At 46.7% G+C, this 20485-nt stretch overlaps 1 protein-coding gene across 1 annotated transcript in view; it reads left to right on the top strand.

Moving 5' to 3' along the window:
- The window catches only part of MAMDC4 (MAM domain containing 4), a 498376-nt gene that overhangs the window by 182629 nt on the left and 295262 nt on the right, over nucleotides 1–20485 (top strand). The window lies entirely within an intron of this gene.

The raw sequence follows: 20485 nt of genomic DNA, 5'->3' as shown, positions 1-20485 counted from the left end.
TAATCTCTCTTAAGGCCTCAATGTGGGCTGGAGACTCTGATATTACCCATTGGTTTGATTTAAAGTCCAAGGAAAGTCTAACTCGTTTTCCCAACGCGTGGGAAAAAACTGGAGCAAGCATGGAGACATCAGAAACCAAGTCCACCTCCTGCCCGTTTTCCACAGGAACAATGGCTTAAATGTTTTCCTCAATTCGTAAGAGCACCTGGTCTAATTTGCCAGCATAATCAACAAAGTATCCCCCCTTGCTGTGGGGCAGAATCAGTACAAGCAGTATCATTAGACCCTTCCGATAGAGGCACAGTCTGCGACATAAACATCTTATATTTTGCTGGGGGGAGGGGGTTGTTCCAAGCCTTCACAGGCGTATATTTTCCCACCGTAGAACAGTCGGTTAATAGCACACTGTGTATCCTCCCCCTGTGTATCCACAGGTATAGGTGCCACTAGTGCCTTTGAAGTAGACGCTCTCAGCATCTTAATTAATTTTGAAGTGGGGGGGTTGTATTGGTTTCCAGCCCCTTACTTCTCAGGGTGGCCACCATACAAACTTCTCTTTCTTATCAGTCCGATGCAGCCGCGTACAGAATGATAGTGACCAAACAATCACAAACACAGGAAAGCACTCCCCAAACCTTGCTTGTTTACACCAGGCTTCTCGGTATCTCAATGTCTTAATATATAAACAGGCACGGCTCAAAGCACCCAGCCCCGTAGTCACTGTGTAAAGAGAAAGTCTAGATACTTCAACCGGACCACTTCAAAGGCAAGCTAAAATGTTCAAGCATGCCTCACAAAATAAGTCAGCCCTGCAACCACAATCTGTGCCTGTACCAGAGCTTATAGTCACCAAGCAGTGAAATGCTGAACTGTATCATTACAATGAAGAGATTACCAGTTTTATTCTTAAGGGCTCACATAAACCGATCAAAAGTGAGGGACACCGCCTCTCCACCGATACCGCCTGTGACTCTGCGCCCCGGTGGTCGGAGGATTTTGAAGAGAAGCTCCTCCCACAGGACGTTCAGGGCAACAATAGCGAAGGACAGCAGGCTGGTTCTCCATAGACACAGCGAGACTGCACACCTCTGCACAGCCAATATACTGAAGTGCCGGATGCCAGAGCCACATCACGAAACTGCTGGCAGAGTAGAGTATGAAAAGATGCAGGGAGATTGATAAGCATCACCTATCCTACATGACCATAATCTTTAATATCAAGGAGAACCATTTCATAGCCTCTACCCGGACGAAAGCTAGATTGGCGATCATCCAAGAGTTGGTGCGATTCCAAGTCGGTTTGTAGTTGGAGATGGGCTGTTCCATCTAAATTTGAGCAAAAAAGGGCAATGTAATGGGACGATAATCTGTCCAGTGTTAACTCTGTCCATCAGAGATGCCGGGATCATAATCCGTGAGTCTCACAATCGTAGACCTTCGCTCAGAGAAACTAGTTTGTCTTTTCTGAGAAAAAGACTTTTGAGGCACTCAGTGCTAATTCAGTACAATGTTATTGGCTTTCTATGAACCCATTCCAGCGTGCAGTGGCAAAGGTGTCTGTGATTGCACCAATGCATTTGTCTAGGTCCATGGCCGCTTTCAACTCTTCCAGAGAAAGTACCTGGGGAATGTTGCTGGATGTGACCATGTTCACGTTCTGCTCCAGGCGAGCAGCCACTTACGTCTCCTTGGATGTGGCCTCTTGTGAGTGTCGGGAAAGGAAGTCAGCAGATGTTTTTGTCGCGACAGGAACACCTGATGTCGGGACAGCATTCTAGTATTTAAAGTGTCCATTTCCCTTTTCCCGGCATTGTGTGTAGTGAGAATCAATTAAAGAGGGGCATTGGTGGCTTGTGGTAATTAGAACCTTCAACGTAAAGGAGGAAGGAAATGTCTACATCCCCATAACATAGTGATCCCTTCTTATTCAATCTTCAAGGAACCGGTTTAAGGGAGATGTTAGAACCCTACTCACAAAGACCACTGGAACTACTTCACCTGTTGGCATGTGTTGGCTGAGCAGAGCACCAACCCCATGGGGGCTGGCCTCTACAGCCGGCTGTTTGAATAGTTTCTGGTCAACATATGCCATTTTCCTGTCTTTGCCAAGCACATTCTAGGTATTCTTGAAAGCAGAGTCTTGGAGATCGCCCCCTCCCATGGTTCTGATGATTTGGCTAGGCATTGGAGGTGGTCTGTCGGTGTTCTGAGGTTCGGGATGAACCTGCAACAGTAGTTTATCATCCATAGGAAGCTTTGGAAATCCGATTTATTCTGAAATGCCTGGACAGCTTTTATAATTTGACCATTTGTGGGGCCGTTGAGACCCCTTAATTTTTGAAAGATGAAGCCAAATAATTTCTGTCTGTCTTTGTGGAACTTGCACTTGCTTTTATTCCGAGAGAGTCCTTGGACTTTTAGCCACTCCAGGACAGCTCTGAAGTGACAGTGATGCTCAGATGGGGTCTTGGCAAACATAAGTATGCCATCACTCCTATTGATGACTCCTGGAATGTAACGCTCACCTGATTCCCGTAGAGGCGCCGGTCTTGACTGGGCGTATACCGTATCTGCAAAGGTGATGTGTAACACACGGCTGGCTCTTTGGGCTGGACCTCTGTGCACTGTATGTCTGACTTGAAGGGTAAGATGTCTGCAGATAGAAAATATGGGATTAAGGGACTGGGTTATTGAATGTCTCTCTCTTCTTCCCTTTCTCTTCTCCTGTAGAACCCCAAAGGTTAACGCTCTCACCTTAGGTAAGTGAACGCCGTGCTCTCCATCTGCCTCGGGGCAGGGTGCTGTAACCAGTTTCTTCACTGGATAAGGGGAGCAGGCCTCTTGACTTCAGAGGACTGCTGTCCGTCGTTTACTGCACGAACGGTAAGTTTCGAGTAATTCTAATGTCTTTAAAGTCTTTAGTAATGATGTTTCTTGTTTTGCAGGGTTCCGGCGATGGCGGATGACGGGCTGAAGTGAGTTGAAGATGGAGCCCGTGTGATGAATAGAAGCGCCTTGAAGCACGTAAGTAAGCGCTTGTTGCCTGCTTCACGATGCGCTCTAACTGTCTTTTTATTTTGCAGGTACAAGTTCGGAGCGGCTGCAGGGTGCCGGAATACCCACTGGGTTAGATGTGGAAAGGAGTAATGGCACGTGAGTGTTAAAGTTCCCCAATGTCTTTAAACGCACCTTGTTTTGTCTTCAGATGCGGATGCAGCGCCGAAGGCCTCAGGAGCGTGCGAAGAGTTGGTAAGCTTTTGTCTTTCAGATGCCGGAATGCAGTGTGAAGACCTCCGGAGCGCACGAAGAGTAGGTAAGCCTTTGTCTTTCAGATGCCGGAATGCAGCGTGAGGCGTTGGTGACAGCCGATGGACCAGGTAAGTGAAGAGCTGTCACTGAAGACCGTAATGCTAACCTGTTCTTTCTTGTCTTTATAGGTGTTGCTGAAGACTGGATTCAGGATGGTAAGCCTTTTTCCTTAGGCCCAGGATCAGATGCAGAAGACACGATGAGCGTTCTGCTGCAGAGGATGCAGAATAACACAAAGCAAGATTCATCCATCGGGTGTGGTTTAAATAGCCTCCTGTAGTGCTTAGGTGTCTCCTTCCACAGCCATGCCTAGGTAAGAAAAGAGTTCCTGCTTTCCAGAAGAGTTCCAGTGTTCTGAATCTAGGGAGTGGCTCCTGCCCCACCCAACAGGAAAAGTAGTTCCAAACAGAAGAGGATCAGAGGCTCAACTGGCAGGCAAGTAAGCAGCATGGTCTGCTGCAGGTAAGTCCACCCAAGCATTATGAGCCCGGCGCTTCCAGCGCTGGGACTGGGCATATTTATGAGCCTGGTGCCACTGGCGCCAGGACTGGGTCCAAAAGGTCCCAATTGGGACTGGTTGGCACTCGGAACCTGGGTTATGGATCTGCTTCCAAGGGAGTTGGGAAAACCCTGACCTTTTGGAAGCAGAGATCATGACAGTACCCCCCCTCAAGGCCCCTCCCAAACCGGGCTTCTCTGGGGGTTTTGGCTTGTCAGGAAATGTTCGGTGAAATCTTTTGATTAGGCGAGGAGCGTGGACATATTCAGCAGGTTCCCAGGATCTCTCTTGGGGGCCGTAGCCTTTCCAGTCAATTAGGTAAAATAGTTTAGATTTGGAGATCTTGGAGTCCAGAATGCTTTTGACTTCAAACTCGAGTTCTCCATCAACTAGGATAGGTTTTGGAGATTTAGTTAGTCGGGTTTGAGGTTGCACAGGTTTTAATAGAGAGACGTGGAAGACCGGATGTATCTTCATGTGCGGGGGCAAGTCCAACTTGACCGCTACTGGGTTTACTATGGTAGTGATGGAATAGGGACCAAGGTATCTTGGGTTGAATGTGCGTGGCCCTTTTAGAGGTAGATATTTGGTGGATAACCAGACTTGATCCCCTACTTGATATTGAGGGGCTTCCTTCCGATGTTGATCTGCTCCTTTCTTGTATTGTTCTTTAGCCCTTTGAAGGTGAGAAACAGCTTCCTTAAAGGCTTCGGTGATTGTAGAATGCAGGTAGTCTACTGATGGTGTTTCAAGATCTTGGAGGGGATCCAACTCCGAGGTTCGAGGATGACTGCCGTACAAAAGAAAAAACGGGGTTTTCCCAGTTCCCAAATGGACAGAGTTATTGTAGGCATATTCGGCTATCCAAAGGATATCTTTCCAAGTATTTTCAGTTTGTTGCAGCATGCAGCGTAAATACTGTTCCAGAGTTTGATTGGTCCTCTCGGTTTGTCCGTCGGTCTGAGGGTGGTGACTGGTCGATAGTCTCACATCAATTTGAGCCGACCGACAGCAACTTCGCCAAAAATGAGAAATAAATTGACTACCTCGATCCGAAATTAGAACCGAAGGAAAACCGTGCAGTCGGACGATGTTTTCGAGAAATTCTCGGGCCAGAGTTGCTGCTGTTGGCAAGCCTTTGAGCGGAATGAAATGCGCCATCTTGGAGAATAAGTCCACGATTACTAGAATCGTATTGTATCCGGAGCATGGAGGTAGATCGGTGATGAAGTCCATAGAAAGCGTATGCCAAGGGCGAGGTGGGATGTCAATAGGGCGTAAGAGGCCTGCTGGTCTTTCCTTTTGACTCTTGTTTTGGGCGCATACTCCACAGGACATTATAAAGTCTCTGATATCTTTTTTCCAAGACGGCCACCAGAAGTAGCGCTTGATCTTTTCTGAGGTCTTGGCCATACCGGGATGTCCTTCCATTAAAGAATCGTGATAACAAGAGATTACTTTTTTCTGTAAATCTGTGCTGGGTAGGTATAATCATTCTTGGAAATACAATAAGTTGTCCTTTACTGCAAAGTCCTTTCCCTGCAGATGCCAATTCTGTATGTCTGCTGGAGTTACAAGTTGCCTGGCCTTATCCTTAACTTCCTCTATGGATTCTGTGGCGATTACACCCAGAATTCTTTGTTCGGGAATGATTGGTACAGGTTTAGGGTTGATCAAGTGTTCTTCCACTCCCATCCGAGAAAGGGCATCAGCTTTCCCGTTCTTTGTACCAGGTCGATAGGTAATTATGAAGTCAAACTCGGCAAAGAATAATGCCCAACAGAGTTGTCTAGAGGATTGGGCTTTTGCGGTTTTCAAACATTGCAGGTTTCGGTGATCCGTAATCACAGTAACGGTGTGTCGGGCCCCCAGCAGATAATGCCGCCAAGCCTTAAAGGCAGACTTGATAGCCAGAAGTTCCTTGTCAGCAATCGTGTAATTGATTTCAGGAGGCGAGAATTTGCGGGACCAAAATGCCACGGGATGCAACTGATTGGTTACCGGGTCCTTTTGTGATAGAACTGCCCCCATGGCAAGGCTTGAAGCATCAGTTTCCACGATGTAGGGGAGTTCGGGGCGAGGGTGTTTTAAGATTGGTGCAGAGATAAATTTAGTCTTCAAATCCTGGAAAGCTTGTTCCGCCTCGGTAGACCATTCAAAACGTTTGTTTTTCTTTAACAAGGCAGTGATGGGCTGGACTATTCGAGAGAATTCGGGGATAAACCTGCGGTAAAAGTTAGCGAAGCCTAACATGCTTTGCACACCTTTAACGGAGGATGGTGATGGCCATTTGAGAACTGCATCGACCTTCTTTGAATCCATACGCACTCCGCCAGGTGATAATATGAATCCCAAGAATTCAACTTCAGTCACGTTGAAAACACATTTTTCCAACTTAGCGAAAAGTTTGTGTTGACGCAATCTTTCGAGGACCATTTTCACGTGTTTCCGATGTTCAGATTCCGATGAAGAATAAACGAGGATGTCGTCAATGTAAACAACAACACACACATCTATGAGCTCTCTGAGGACATCGTTCATAAAATATTGAAAGGCGGCCGGGGCATTGCAAAGTCCGAAGGGCATGACCTGATATTCAAATAGTCCATACTTGGTGCGGAAGGCCGTCTTCCATTCATCGCCCTCTTTTACTCGTACCAAGTGGTAAGCTCCTCTAAGATCCAGCTTTGTATATATGCATGCTTTTCTGACTTGGTCCAGGAGTTCAGGGATCAAAGGTAACGGATATCTATTCTTAACGGTGATCTGGTTCAGGGAGCGATAATCTATACAAGTTCTAAGGTCTCCTTCCTTTTTTGGAACGAAGAACAAAGCTGAAGAAGCAGGGGACTTGGAAGGACGAATAAACCCATTTGCCAGGTATTGATCCAGGTATTGTCGAAGGTGAAGGTTCTCGGGCTCGGTGAGGGCATACATTCTACTACAAGGAGGAGTAGATCCAGGTATCAGGTCTATCTGGCAGTCATAAGACCTATGAGGAGGTAGAGAGTTAGCCTGATCCTTCCGGAAAACATCTTGGTATTCTAGGTATTCAGGAGGTAACTGGGGAGTCTCTGAAGAAATTGCTGCCAGTGCAACAGCAGGTGGAGGGTGACAAGTAGAGACACATTCTGGAAACTGGACCGTTCTTGCTCGCCAATCGATCAGAGGATTGTGTTTCTCTAACCAAGGTATTCCTAGAATAATCTGAAACTGAGGGGCCTTGATCACATCGAACACGATCTTCTCATGGTGTCCATCTTGACTTACTAGCGTCACCTCTTGAGTGGTATGCGTTACTGGCCCGGAGGCTATCTCCGTACCATCCACCGTAGTAATGACGTCCTTTACAGCCTTGGGACAAAGAGTTAGATTCATCCTCAAAACCATTTCATGATCCACATAATTGCCGATGGCACCGCTGTCGACGTAAGCTTCAATTGCATGTAATCGATCCGGATTATCAGGGCTAATGAGGACCATAGGTATCACGAAATGCGAGGTCACGGAACTGGTTTTCACGCTCTGCAAGAGGACCTCTATTCTTGTCGGGCGAGGTCGTTTCCCTGCTCAGAGTTTGTAACTTTGGTAACTGCAGCTCCTACTGCCTTCTTGGCAGGTTTCACCGGACAGTCTCGAAGAAAGTGCCCTGAGTTTCCGCAATAGAGGCATAATTGCAACTGTTTTCTCCTTTCCCACTCCTTTTGTGTTAGAGGACCTTTCAGACCCCCTATTTGCATGGGTTCCCCGGGGTCTACTCCTTTGGAAGGAGTTGGCGGTTTGGAAAATACTCGAGCATCAAACTTGGAACGATCGGCCTTCCTGTTCTGCAGTCTGTGATCTATTTGAACGACTAAGTCTATATAGTCCGAACAATTTTGTGGGGGATTCACTACTTGGGCTAACACATCTTTGAGCTCTCCACGTAGACCTCTATAAAACAGCGTAATCCTTTTGTCCTCAGGCCATTGAGTTTCCACTATCAGTCTGTTGAAAGACGCAATATAAGCCAAAAGGTCTTGATTACCTTGTCGCAACGAAAGAAGCTCATTGTCCAAGGCCTGCCCCTGTGAATGTCTTGCGAACAGTTTTTCCATACTGAGCTGAAAAGCTTGAAAATCATGGAGGACCGGATCATCTTGATTTACTAGAGGGATCGACCAGTCTGCCGCATTGCCACTAAGGTACGAAAGCACGAAAGCTACTTTAGCTTGATCAGTTGGAAAGGCTGCTGGCCGGCATAAGAAATGCAACCGGCACTGATTGATAAATACTGCAAACCTCTTTGGGTCACCAGAAAATCGTTCGGGCGGAGCCAGAGGTACATTCCCAGGTAGGTTGATCTGCACTGGATTCATAGAGGATGTAGAAGGAAGATTTCCCCCAGATGCGGGTAACGGGGTCTGTCCGGCTTGTGACTGTAGCAATTGTCTAGCGAGATCATCTGTTCGCTCCTTGGAAATAATCAGTTCCCTTCTTAGAGCGTTCGTTTCCTGACGGGCTGCATGCACTTCTGCCCTTAGTTCCCCAAGTAACTGGGCTAGCTGGTCGGTATCCGAGGTTTCCATAGCGCCTGGACGGGAGTTTTGTGGTAGGCTTTGTGTTCTGTAACGCTCACCTGATTCCCGTAGAGGCGCCGGTCTTGACTGGGCGTATACCGTATCTGCAAAGGTGATGTGTAACACACGGCTGGCTCTTTGGGCTGGACCTCTGTGCACTGTATGTCTGACTTGAAGGGTAAGATGTCTGCAGATAGAAAATATGGGATTAAGGGACTGGGTTATTGAATGTCTCTCTCTTCTTCCCTTTCTCTTCTCCTGTAGAACCCCAAAGGTTAACGCTCTCACCTTAGGTAAGTGAACGTCGTGCTCTCCATCTGCCTCGGGGCAGGGTGCTGTAACCAGTTTCTTCACTGGATAAGGGGAGCAGGCCTCTTGACTTCAGAGGACTGCTGTCCGTCGTTTACTGCACGAACGGTAAGTTTCGAGTAATTCTAATGTCTTTAAAGTCTTTAGTAATGATGTTTCTTGTTTTGCAGGGTTCCGGCGATGGCGGATGACGGGCTGAAGTGAGTTGAAGATGGAGCCCGTGTGATGAATAGAAGCGCCTTGAAGCACGTAAGTAAGCGCTTGTTGCCTGCTTCACGATGCGCTCTAACTGCCTTTTTATTTTGCAGGTACAAGTTCGGAGCGGCTGCAGGGTGCCGGAATACCCACTGGAAAGGAGTATTGGCACGTGAGTATTAAAGTTCCCCAATGTCTTTAAACGCACCTTGTTTTGTCTTCAGATGCGGATGCAGCGCCGAAAGCCTCCGGAGCGTGCGAAGAGTTGGTAAGCTTTTGTCTTTCAGATGCCGGAATGCAGTGTGAAGACCTCCGGAGCGCACGAAGAGTAGGTAAGCCTTTGCCTTTCAGATGCCGGAATGCAGCGCGAGGCGTTGGTGACAGCCGATGGACCAGGTAAGTGAAGAGCTGTCACTGAAGACCGTAATGCTAACCTGTTCTTTCTTGTCTTTATAGGTGTTGCTGAAGACTGGATTCAGGATGGTAAGCCTTTTTCCTTAGGCCCAGGATCAGATGCAGAAGACACGATGAGCGTTCTGCTGCAGAGGATGCAGAATAACACAAAGCAAGATTCATCCATCGGGTGTGGTTTAAATAGCCTCCTGTAGTGCTTAGGTGTCTCCTTCCACAGCCACGCCTAGGTAAGAAAAGAGTTCCTGCTTTCCAGAAGAGTTCCAGTGTTCTGAATCTAGGGAGTGGCTCCTGCCCCACCCAACAGGAAAAGTAGTTCCAAACAGAAGAGGATCAGAGGCTCAACTGGCAGGCAAGTAAGCAGCATGGTCTGCTGCAGGTAAGTCCACCCAAGCATTATGAGCCCGGCGCTTCCAGCGCTGGGACTGGGCATATTTATGAGCCTGGTGCCACTGGCGCCAGGACTGGGTCCAAAAGGTCCCAATTGGGACTGGTTGGCACTCGGAACCTGGGTTATGGATCTGCTTCCAAGGGAGTTGGGAAAACCCTGACCTTTTGGAAGCAGAGATCATGACATGGAATCCTGGCAATAACTCCACACATGGTGTTTTGGAACACCTCCCCCATGGTTGAAACACAGAAGGTCTGTCATTTATAGCAGTACAGGTCTAGAAGGTGGTTATGCACCTTGAGTCCTTGTGCAAGGGGCTTTGATGATAACCTGCTGTTAGATTGAGTTTTGCAAAGTGCTTTTCTCCCTGGATATTGGCACGGAGAGCATCCAGGGTGAGCATTGGGTATCTTTACCTCCTGGGTGCATGGTTGAACAGGTGCATATCCACACAGATGCGTACCTGATCTGGAGACTTCAGCTTTTGCACCACAGTGATGGGTGATACCCATGGAGTGGGCCCACTGGCCTTGTCTATAAATCCTGCTCCTTCCATTTTATGCACCACATCTTCCACTTGTAGGCACAGTGGAATGGCATGTACCCATTTTTCAGCACAACAGGGTGGACTGCCTTGCCAATGTGCAGTCACATCTCGTGAGAGTGTAGGCAGCCAATACTTTTAAATAATTCTTTCAATTCCTCCAGAAACATCGCAATTCCATCTACGTGCATGCCAAACAGGAATTCGATGAGTCCTAGATCTTCCTCTGTGTCTCATCTAAGCAGGGTGGTTGTATCCATCAGTGTGATGTAGAATGTTCCCTCAATGGGTACTTTGTTGTTGGAAAGTTGTCTTGGCCACACTGTCTAGAGGTATGTTGCTGCCAAATGCACAAATCTTGTTGTTCGTGAGTCTGATCAGTGGACGCAGTTTCAGCTGACACCGTTTCAGCAGCTTGAACTCTGTGCTGCTCATTTCATTCACTGATATGCTGTGTCAATCAGTGGCAGTATCTGTTATGAAGATGATGTGGAAGCAGGTAAGTCATATAATTGGGTTTATTTAGGTTAATAAACAAGAAAAGAAGACCCCACATATAATGGGCTCCCTTCCCTTCAGTTCTCTCCTCAAACCGCCCAACTTAGAACCAAACAAGCAAAACACAGACCAACATTCCATGACATCATAATACATGCTCCCTTCACTAGAGAGGTCTCCTCCCCGAAGAGATTAAAGGAGATGCACTACAACACATCTCCCCTCGTTTTTTTTAAATTTTTTTTTTATATATATATCGTCTGATCACCTTTCTCTTTTCAGCATGTTACGATAACATTTAACATTTAATTGATCTAAAACAAAATATTACCCTAACTAAGTCACAATTCAAATCTGACCTAAAACAATTCCCCACGAACGGCTCAGTTGCCGTTTCCTTGCTTTCCCTCCTGGTCAGTTTCCCGCATGTGACTTTCACACATTTCCTCTCTTCACTGAGGCAACTCTATCTTTATTCCACACTTGCCCTCCAGCAACACGCACTGCTCCTTTCATAACCGCCACAACTCTGACAGGATCCGAATAAATGGACTCCCCCTTCCTCCTTATCACCGCTTTCCTTATCCAGTCACCACACTCCACACGCAACTCCTTTTTTCCTCTCCTCAAATTTTCACGCTTGACCCAATCTGACTTCTTCCTCACTAATGACCTTCTCACCTCATCCACAGCAAGATCAGTCTCCCTACATCTTCCCAACCATGGCGGACAAGCCATGGAATATGGCTTCCTTCCCCTCATGAGTTCAAATGGGCATAGACCGGTCGTAGAATGCGGCGCCATCCTCAGAGCCCACATTCTGTTTTGTATTAGAGCTAGTTTGTCTAAACCACACTCGTCTCCCATATGTACACTCTCCATTACACACCTATTCATTCTCTCAACCACACCATTTGACTCGGGATGGTATAATGAGGTTCTTTTGTGACCAACTCCGCATTTCCTCAAATAGTTAGAACATCTTTCTCCAATAAACTGGGGCCCATTGTCGGTCAATATGGTCTCAGGCAAACCCTCACTTGCAAAAATTTCTTGTAGAACCTTTATCATACATTCACTCGTGATATCCCTCACAACCTTAAAATCCACCCATCTGGAAAACAAATCCACCACCACAACTATATACTTTCCCCGAGCATAACCAAGTTCCACGGGACCAAGTATGTCCATGGCTATATCACACCATACCCTGGACGGAAGACCAACATCCACTAAAGGTTGCTTTCTGGCCGCTATTCCCTTTCCACTCTTAACACAAAACTGACAGTTTGCCAAACGATCTTCCACCTCCTTGTCAAAACCCGGCCACCAATAATCTTCTCTTAACACTCCTTTAGTCTTGGTGATCCCAATATGACCACTATGTGCTAAATCTACCACTTTCTTCCTTAATCCTATCGGAACCACTGCCCTATCCCATCTGAACAAAATATTATCATTTACGGATAATTCATCCTTCACCTCCCAATACGGTTTCACTTCCTCCGCCAATTCCGCTTTATTTGGCCATACTGCCGATTCAACATATGTGATTACCCTCCTTATGATGTCATCTCTCTCCATTTCATCCAACCACTCCTGCTTGGATACTATGCCATCGGTGTTGACGAACACCAATTCCATTTCCTCACTTTCCATACTTTCAGGTGCTGCCACCCTTATCCTTGATAGACTATCGGCCAAAATATTTTCCCTCCCGGGTATGACCTCCATCCTAAAACAATGTGTCTGCATCCTGGTAACCCACCCTGCCACTTAGATACTTTGTCCAGTCCCTTATTCTCAAAAATGGCCTTTAAGGGTTTATGATCCGTTCGCAGCACAAATTCTACTCCCCACACAAAATTCCTGAAACGTTCCACAGCCCAAAAACATGCCAAAGCCTCCTTCTCTAGAACAGAATACCTTAACTCTGCTCCCTTGAGACCCCTCGAGGCATGGGCGATTACCTCCTCAGAACCATCTTCCTGCTTCTGTGAAAGCACACAGCTCCTAGTCCTCTCTCACTAGCGTCAACTGTGATCATGGTCAGTTTCCTCGTGTCAAAACAGCCTAATGGACCAGCCATATTTATGTCTTCCTTTATCCTGTTAAATTCCCTGTCACACTGGCTATTCCATACAAAATCGGCGCCCTTCTTGAGAATCTTTCTCATCTCCTGTACTTTGTCAGCATAATTTATCACAAATTTGTGATAAAATTCCGTCATTCCTAGAAAAGAGCGTAGCTCCTTCTTGCTTCTCGGTTTCTCAACACTCTTAATGGTATCAATCATACCTTCCTTGGGTTTAACCCCATCGCCCGACACTTCATGTCCTAGGTAATCTACTTTCGTCACAGCAAACACACATTTTTCACCCCTCAAAGTAATACCTCTTTCCTCAAATATCCTCAAAACCTTTCGCAGGTTCTTGTCATGTTCTTCCATTGTTACACCACTCACCAACACATCATCCTGAAAACAGAACACCCCCTTTAATCCCTTCAACAAACGATCCATGATCTTCTGAAATACTGATGAAGCGGACGCCAGCCCGAATGGCATTCTCCTAAATTGAAAAACACCTTCATGTGTCACAAAAGCAGTAACCTTCCTACATTCCTCCACCAATTCAACCTGATGATACGCTGACGTCATATCTAACTTGGAGAAAAATCTTCCTCCGCCCACCATGGTCAACAGTTCACCCATGTTGGGCAGAGGATGTCTGTCAACCAACACACACTTATTTAACTCACGCATGTCAACACAATCCCTAATGTCACCTGAACTTTTCTTCACAATCACCACTGGGGATACCCACTCAACCCCACCAGCTCTCTCAATCACACCTGACTCCAACAACTTCTGTAATTCCTTTTGCACTTTCCCCCTCAAAGCTAGAGGCACAGGCCTGAGCCTCGCCACGATTGGCACACTATTCTTTTTCAATGTTATCTGGTGCTGAAACCCTCTCACCCTTCCCAACCTCTCATCAAACACTTTCCCAAACTCCGACATGTATCTATCAAGACTCGCAGACACTTCGGAAATTTGCAGCACTTGCTCTGGATGATTTGGATCGAGTCTGATCCCTAAATTCTTTTGTTCTCTCCACCCTAACAAAGACTGCCCCTTCTTCGTGACATACACCTTGCCCTCACAGCTGCATCCCTTGAATTCAAACCTACTCCACACATAACCCAATAAATCAATACGATCCTGGTTGTATCCTCCTGGACTTATGTCGGGCTCTGATAACTCAGCTACTACCCCTTTCATTTCGCACTCAAAGGCAACCCTGGATATTAAAGTTATTTTCGACCCTGAGTCAGCCATCATTGACACCTTACGCCCATTTACCATTACCTCAGCATAAGGTCGTTCACAATCCTCCAGATCCCCACCATTCGTAACAACATTAACAGTATTCACAATAACATTTTGTAACGGCACCACAACTTCGTCTTCTGATGACCTTCCATCTTCTTCCTCATTTACATATAAAACCCTCCGTTGGCTTGTCTGTCCAAATTGGTAGTTCTTGCAGCACGATGCTAAATGCCCTCTCCTTTTGCATTTTGAGCACGTACTTTTCCATCCTGGGCACACAACAGAAGATGCGAAGTGTGTCGCACTAGCACACCGATAACATAGTCTTTCGTCCTTCCTATCCTCCTTTTTTTCAAATCTCTGTATATAATCTTGACCCTTCCGATCTTCCGGATTATTCTTCCCTGCCTGTCTGTTTCTTCCTTTCCTCTTGTTCTTTCCCTCAGCTACGGACAACACCTCCGGTTTATTTTCTTTGGGCTCCCCTCCTTCAGTTTTGGAAAGTTTGGCCACACATGCCAGAGACTGTTCCACACGTTTCGCCAAGTCCAACACTTCATCTAAACTCGGCTCATCCTTTAGCCACAACTCCTCTCGTATCTTGTTGGATCGACAGTGTGTCATGAATTGATCACGAATATGTTCGTCGAAACTTCCTTGAAATTTGCATGTAAGAGCCAGATGTCGCAATGCCGTCACATAATCCTCCACAGATTCATTTTGGGCTTGTGTGCGCATCCGGAAATTGTACCTTTCCAGAATTGTGCTCCTTTTTGGGTTAAAATGCTTGTCTAGCTTCACTAATGCAGACTCAAACTCATTTAATTCATCCCCGCTTCCATCACTCACTAGTTGCGGTAGAGTTTCAAAAATTCTTTGGCCCTCGAAACCCAAAAAGTGTAGCAATAACGCCAACTTCCTCTCGCTGGAATAGGCTGACCCGCCGGCTGCCTTCATGTAGTTCAGAAAACCCTTGCGCCATTGGGGCCACGCAATTCTTGCCGCGCCTGGGGTTGGCATAAAAATTCAATAGAATTTCCACTCTTCAGGTGTCTTCTTTAATGTTAAGTAATATTGAAGTCGCCCAAACACTTCAATTATGTACTTGTTACTTTGCCAACAAGTAACACATGAGAGGATCAGGCTCCTCCTTAAAATGTGAAATACCCCTCTATTATAAAGTTCACGGTAGTGTTGTGCTCACAATGTCCCTCCTTTAGGAGTAATACGGTACCGCTCCCCACGCCTTTCCTCAGCCGTCTATCTCGGGCACACAACGAACGCTGCACCGGAGATAATAAACAGGATAGCACTTACTTTACGTCGGAGAGGTGCGTTGGGGAGCTGCATACGCGCAGGCCAGCACGCGGTGGCCACTCAACGCTACAGGGGAGCGGAGCGGCCAACGCGAAGACCTCCGCACAAATGGCCGCTCAACGCCACAGGAAGCGGAGCGGCCCTCCCAGCAGTTTTCCCTCGACGCCGGCAGTTTCTTCTAAATGACAGCCCCTGGCGGGCTGAAACGTTCGCGTGATCAGCTGGCTTACTCAGCTCTCCGCGTAGGCCGGCACCTTGGACATGCGACGCGGACACTTCTCTCGTCAACAGTCGTTCCACTTTAGAGGCCGCTCACGGAAGGGGAAAACGAGCTGGCCCTTTCACGCCGTGTTTGGCACAGGCAGCATAAATTTGGACAGCGCGGTCGGCAGCAGGAACACGATCCAGTTCATGAAACGCCTCTCTCAACACGGGGCTCTCCAAAGCAGCGTAACTCAGCTGGGGTCTTCTCTTCACCTGCTTTCCATAGACATTCATCCCATCCTCGTCGCCATTGTTATGAAGATGATGCGGAAGCAGGTAAGTCATATAATTGGGTTTATTTAGGTTAATAAACAAGAAAAGAAGACCCCACATATAATGGGCTCCCTTCCCTTCAGTTCTCTCCTCCAACCGCCCAACTTAGAACCAAACAAGCAAAACACAGACCAACATTCCATGACATCATAATACATGCTCCCTTCACTAGAGAGGTCTCCTCCCCGAAGAGATTAAAGGAGATGCACTACAACAGTATCCTAGTCCCAGAGACTAGGATTTTGCAATGCTGTTGACAGCCTCGTTTGGAGCTGTGGCCAAGCTTGGATATGAGAGACATTGAGAGATCCTCCTCTGAGTCATCCTGGTCAGACTCTTGTGTAGCATACACTTGGCAGAATCCCTGTGTAAGGGTTGGTCTCACTTCCTGTATGTATGAGGTGCTTGGACTGATGTCATCTTCAGAATGTAGGCTGTGAGTGTGGAGTGTGAGGTTGGAATGTTTGTCCTACCCAGGCAGTTAGAAGATGTGAACCTGGGTAGTGGGAGCCAGTGGGCTCTTATCCTTGATTCATCTTAATCTCTTAATAACTTGATGACATCTGATCTGTAACATAAGAAGACATTGAATCAAACATTAAGAGTACCTATCCAGAGTATCCAGTGTCTCCTTGATGAGTGAACCCTGTGGCTATGCTGATTTGGTCTGGAGCGGGAACCGTGTAATGCTTTTTTCTTCGCATGATCATTGTTATTAGTACAGTGTCGCATCTGTATGAGTTAAGATGAATGGAAAGAGGTTACGGTGTGTGTCGCGTATGATTTGTTACTGTTTGCAGAAGAAATATCAGAGTTTTGTTTAAAAAAATAAATGTCATTATGATTTGAGCAATTGTTTGGCAGGTTGTGACTGGAAAGCACTGCTGAGTCAGGGAAGTGAATTAGACAGAGAAGTTAATTAGTCAGTATGATATGTTGTACTGAGAATGTGAGCTGCATTAAAGGATATTATTGTGATGTATTTTATGTTAGATGTGACAATTATTTTGAGGCATTGCAGGTTTTTGATTTGCCTGCCCAAGGCAACATGGTCTCAAAGAACTTTCACTTGCAATTGAGATGTTGTATTCGATTACATCATATGTTTAGTATAAAAACATTTGAGGCATTGCAGGTTTTTGATTTGCCTGCCCAAGGCAACATGGACTCGAAGAACTTTTACTTGCAATTGAGATGTTGCATTAGATTACATGATATATTTAGCTTAACAATTTTTGAGGCGTTGTAGGTGTGATAAGTTGCTTGTTTTTATTGGTGTCCAACCCAATATTTCTTTTAGGGCGACTGCAGCGCTGACTAGCAGCTTTACATTCTATGGAGGGGTTGACTGTGTTTGGTGTCATGGTGTATGTTTTGCGAAGTGGGTGAGTGTTTGGTGCATGACCAGTGGTTGGTCAAGAAAACCTGCGGGGTTTGGAAGGTGTTTTAGATTTAGTGAATGACCAAGGAGTGATCAAGGAACTCTGCAGAGTTGGAGGTGTTTTGTGTGGCGGCCCTTCGAGGTCAGGTTTGAGACAACTAGTGGCAGGCTAGTGCTTTAAGGTTTGCAGAGCTTTGATGTGTGTTGGTCTGTGGCTCTGCGGAGTCCAGTAAGTGCCTAGTGGGAGACTAGTTGCTTGAAGCTTTGAGGAGCTTTGATGTGTGTTGGTTTGCGGCTTTGTGGAGTTGTGAAGTTTCAGGGATTTCTGCGTAGATCCTGAGGATGCAGTTGCGCTTGCATTTTGTGTCTTCCTTAAACATTTTTGTGGTTTCTGGAATCATCCTGGAGTTCACTCTCGCTTGATTCTAGGAGCCTGGCAACATGTCATCCATGTGGCTGTATTCCCTTGGTAGTGATGGGTGTAGTTGTTAGGGGCTCAAGTGTCTGGCCAACATTTTCAGCTAGGTGCTGGTGGTGAGTGACTGGAGTGACAGCTGTTTGTCGTTTTTTAGTATTGGTGTGCTTGGGTGAGTGATTGATTCTGTGAATGATTTTACTGTGTATTGTTGAGCCCTGTTCAGAGTGATGAGTTGGTGTGTATTTACTGGTGTGTGGTTCCGTTTTCTGGTCAGATCTTCCTGAGTAGATTGTCGGGTTGTTAGTTAGTCCTCTCGCCCAGTTGCGGCAGGATTTGGTCAGTCCCGATTTGGGGAGTTTGTGCTTGGGGGTGGCAGTCCCATGATTCACCTGTGGTAGGGTGGATAAAAGGAGGTCAGTGTGTTGTGAGGGTTGTCGTAAAGTCTGGTTTGTTGGACCAAGGTGGGGCTGGAGGTGCTCGAAGCTGGCAGTTTCGAGGTTCCCTGATGGCAGGGGGGAGCGGAAGGAGTTTGGTGTTGTTTTGTTGGATAGGAGTGTAGTTGAGGTGGCTGGTCCTGTTGTGACCATGTTAGTTATGCTTGATGGTACAATTTCCTGGGTGTGTTGGAACTTGCTAGAGAGTAAGGTGTGTTCTGCTGGATTGTGGTTGTGGGTGGGCATGCCTTTTGCAGTAAGAGTAGAGGTGTTAGGGTTGGTCTCCTTCATGGGCGTTTGAGGTGTGCTTGTTTGCTGTAAGGAAAGGAGGTGTTAGGGTTGGTCTCACTTCCTTTATTTATGAGGTGCTTGGACTGATGTCATCTTCAGAATGTAGGCTGTGATTGTGGAGTGTGAGGTTGGAATGTTTGTACTTGAATGGGTTCCAACCCAGGCAGTTAGAAGATGTGAGCCTGGGTGGTGGGAGCCAGTGGGCTCTTATCCTTGATTCCTCTTAATCTATCCAGTGTCTCCTTGATGAGTGAACCCTATGGCTGACCAGCAGTCATAACACCCTGCCTTGTCGTTCGTTGGGATGTGGAGGGCGGCACAGTAATTTAGTCTGATGTATTTGGTGCATTCTAATCCTCTTGCTGGGCAATTCTTGACATGACTTGAGCTTGTGTCACTGCTACCTGTTGGAAGGCAGCCTCTATCTTCTTCCACTCTGCTCTCTGTCAGCTCATGGGAACATCCTAGCTGTGGAATTGTTGTTTTGGGTGGCAGGATTCCCGCAATATCTGTCTCTTTTGTTTGAGTAGCATTCTTGGATAGCTTGGGAGCGAACCTCTTCCATTTCAACTACTATGGTGTAGGTGGAGGCCAGGTGCCTCAGCTTAATTGAAAGGCACACCTGAGTTCATGCACAGTTTGATGTGCATAACTTGGTTGGATGCTCTCCAAATCAGTGTTGGCTTGCCGGTTGAAGCAGTTGGCTACAGCTGTTTTCGCTATGGTATTGTCTGCCGATGACATTGTTTTGAAAAGTGTTTAAACTCCTAGCACTGTACAGAATAACATTGCAGATTTTCTAGATTCATCGGCTTTCTGTTTAATGGTGGTAAAATAAAGACCAAGAACACCCGTTTTATGCCTACGGAGATAGCGCACCTAGGATTTTCAAACTCAGGTATGGGTATGGGTGAGTTGTAGAAAACTCCTGGTTACGTTGCCAGGACATTTCTACAATTTTTCCATAAGAGGCATTGGGTTTACCTCTTCCTACCTGTGACCTTGCAAAGAACAATTGTAAAAAGCCTACAAATACACAGAGCTCAGCACAGGAGTGTTCACTTTCTAGAATCCACTCTCTACCTGGGAATGGGTGCGGGCACAGGCCTCGTAGGAGTGCTGGTGTGAGTGGAGGGATAAGGGGTGCACCCTTGTCATCAGAGCCCACGATCCCATCCTCGTTGCCAGTTGTTAGATCCTATATTGCCCACCCTCAGATGTCAACAGGGGATCCCAGGATGATTGGGATCCTACCCTGTCTGCATTCCCTCGGGCCCCAAGATGTGCCAGCTCTGGCTATCAGCCTGGGGCCACCTTCCGACAGAGGTGGACCAGGCCTTGGAGGTAGATGACTGAAGAGAACAATGAACAAACGGAACACTGTTAGTCGCGAGTGTGTGCGTGCGTGCGTGCGTGCGTGCGTGCAGCGGCACCGCATCATTCACGCACAGCACATACCTGGGAAAGGTGAGCATGATGAACTACACATGAGGTTCAGTAAACTGCCTTGTCCTCTAGAAAACAAAGAATGAGGTGAGCACTCTTTTCAAGTTAAAGCCCCTTGAAATGTACACACTGCCCTCACAGTTATTGCATGCTGCTGCTGGGAGTTAATCAGTTTACATTTACCAGACCTATAGTTTCAAATGGCCGCTGATTTTCTGAATTCCATCTTTCCCACTGCACGTTCTTGCGTGAAGTGCCACACCCTTCTCTCATTCAGTCATTCACAGATGTTTCTGCACCCCAATTGCCCAAGATGTAAGCCCCCAATAAAGGAAAGCTCAAAAGTGAAGGATTTTGGGTCCCAAAGACTGCCCTCCCGTAAAATATCTGTGAAAAGAGCAGGTTTTACCTGGAGGTTTTAACAGGTTGAGAATGCATCATAATAATCAACTTTGTTAATAACCAAAAGAGTGATTGTAACTGTTCCTCCTGAGGAGGTAGATAGGAGGTGTGCAGCATGAGTCGGCATGACAGTACCCCTCTGGGTCTCTGTTCTATACCCACATCGCATACCAGCTGACCACATCCCAGGTCTCTGCACACTATGTACCT

This window comes from Ambystoma mexicanum, chromosome 8, assembly GCF_040938575.1.
Source record: "Ambystoma mexicanum isolate Mex_15411 chromosome 8, UKY_AmexF1_1, whole genome shotgun sequence".
NCBI classification, from domain to species: Eukaryota; Metazoa; Chordata; class Amphibia; order Caudata; family Ambystomatidae; genus Ambystoma; species Ambystoma mexicanum.
Note: the sequence above shows the minus strand (reverse complement) of the source record. Positions and strands in the feature narration are given on the sequence as shown.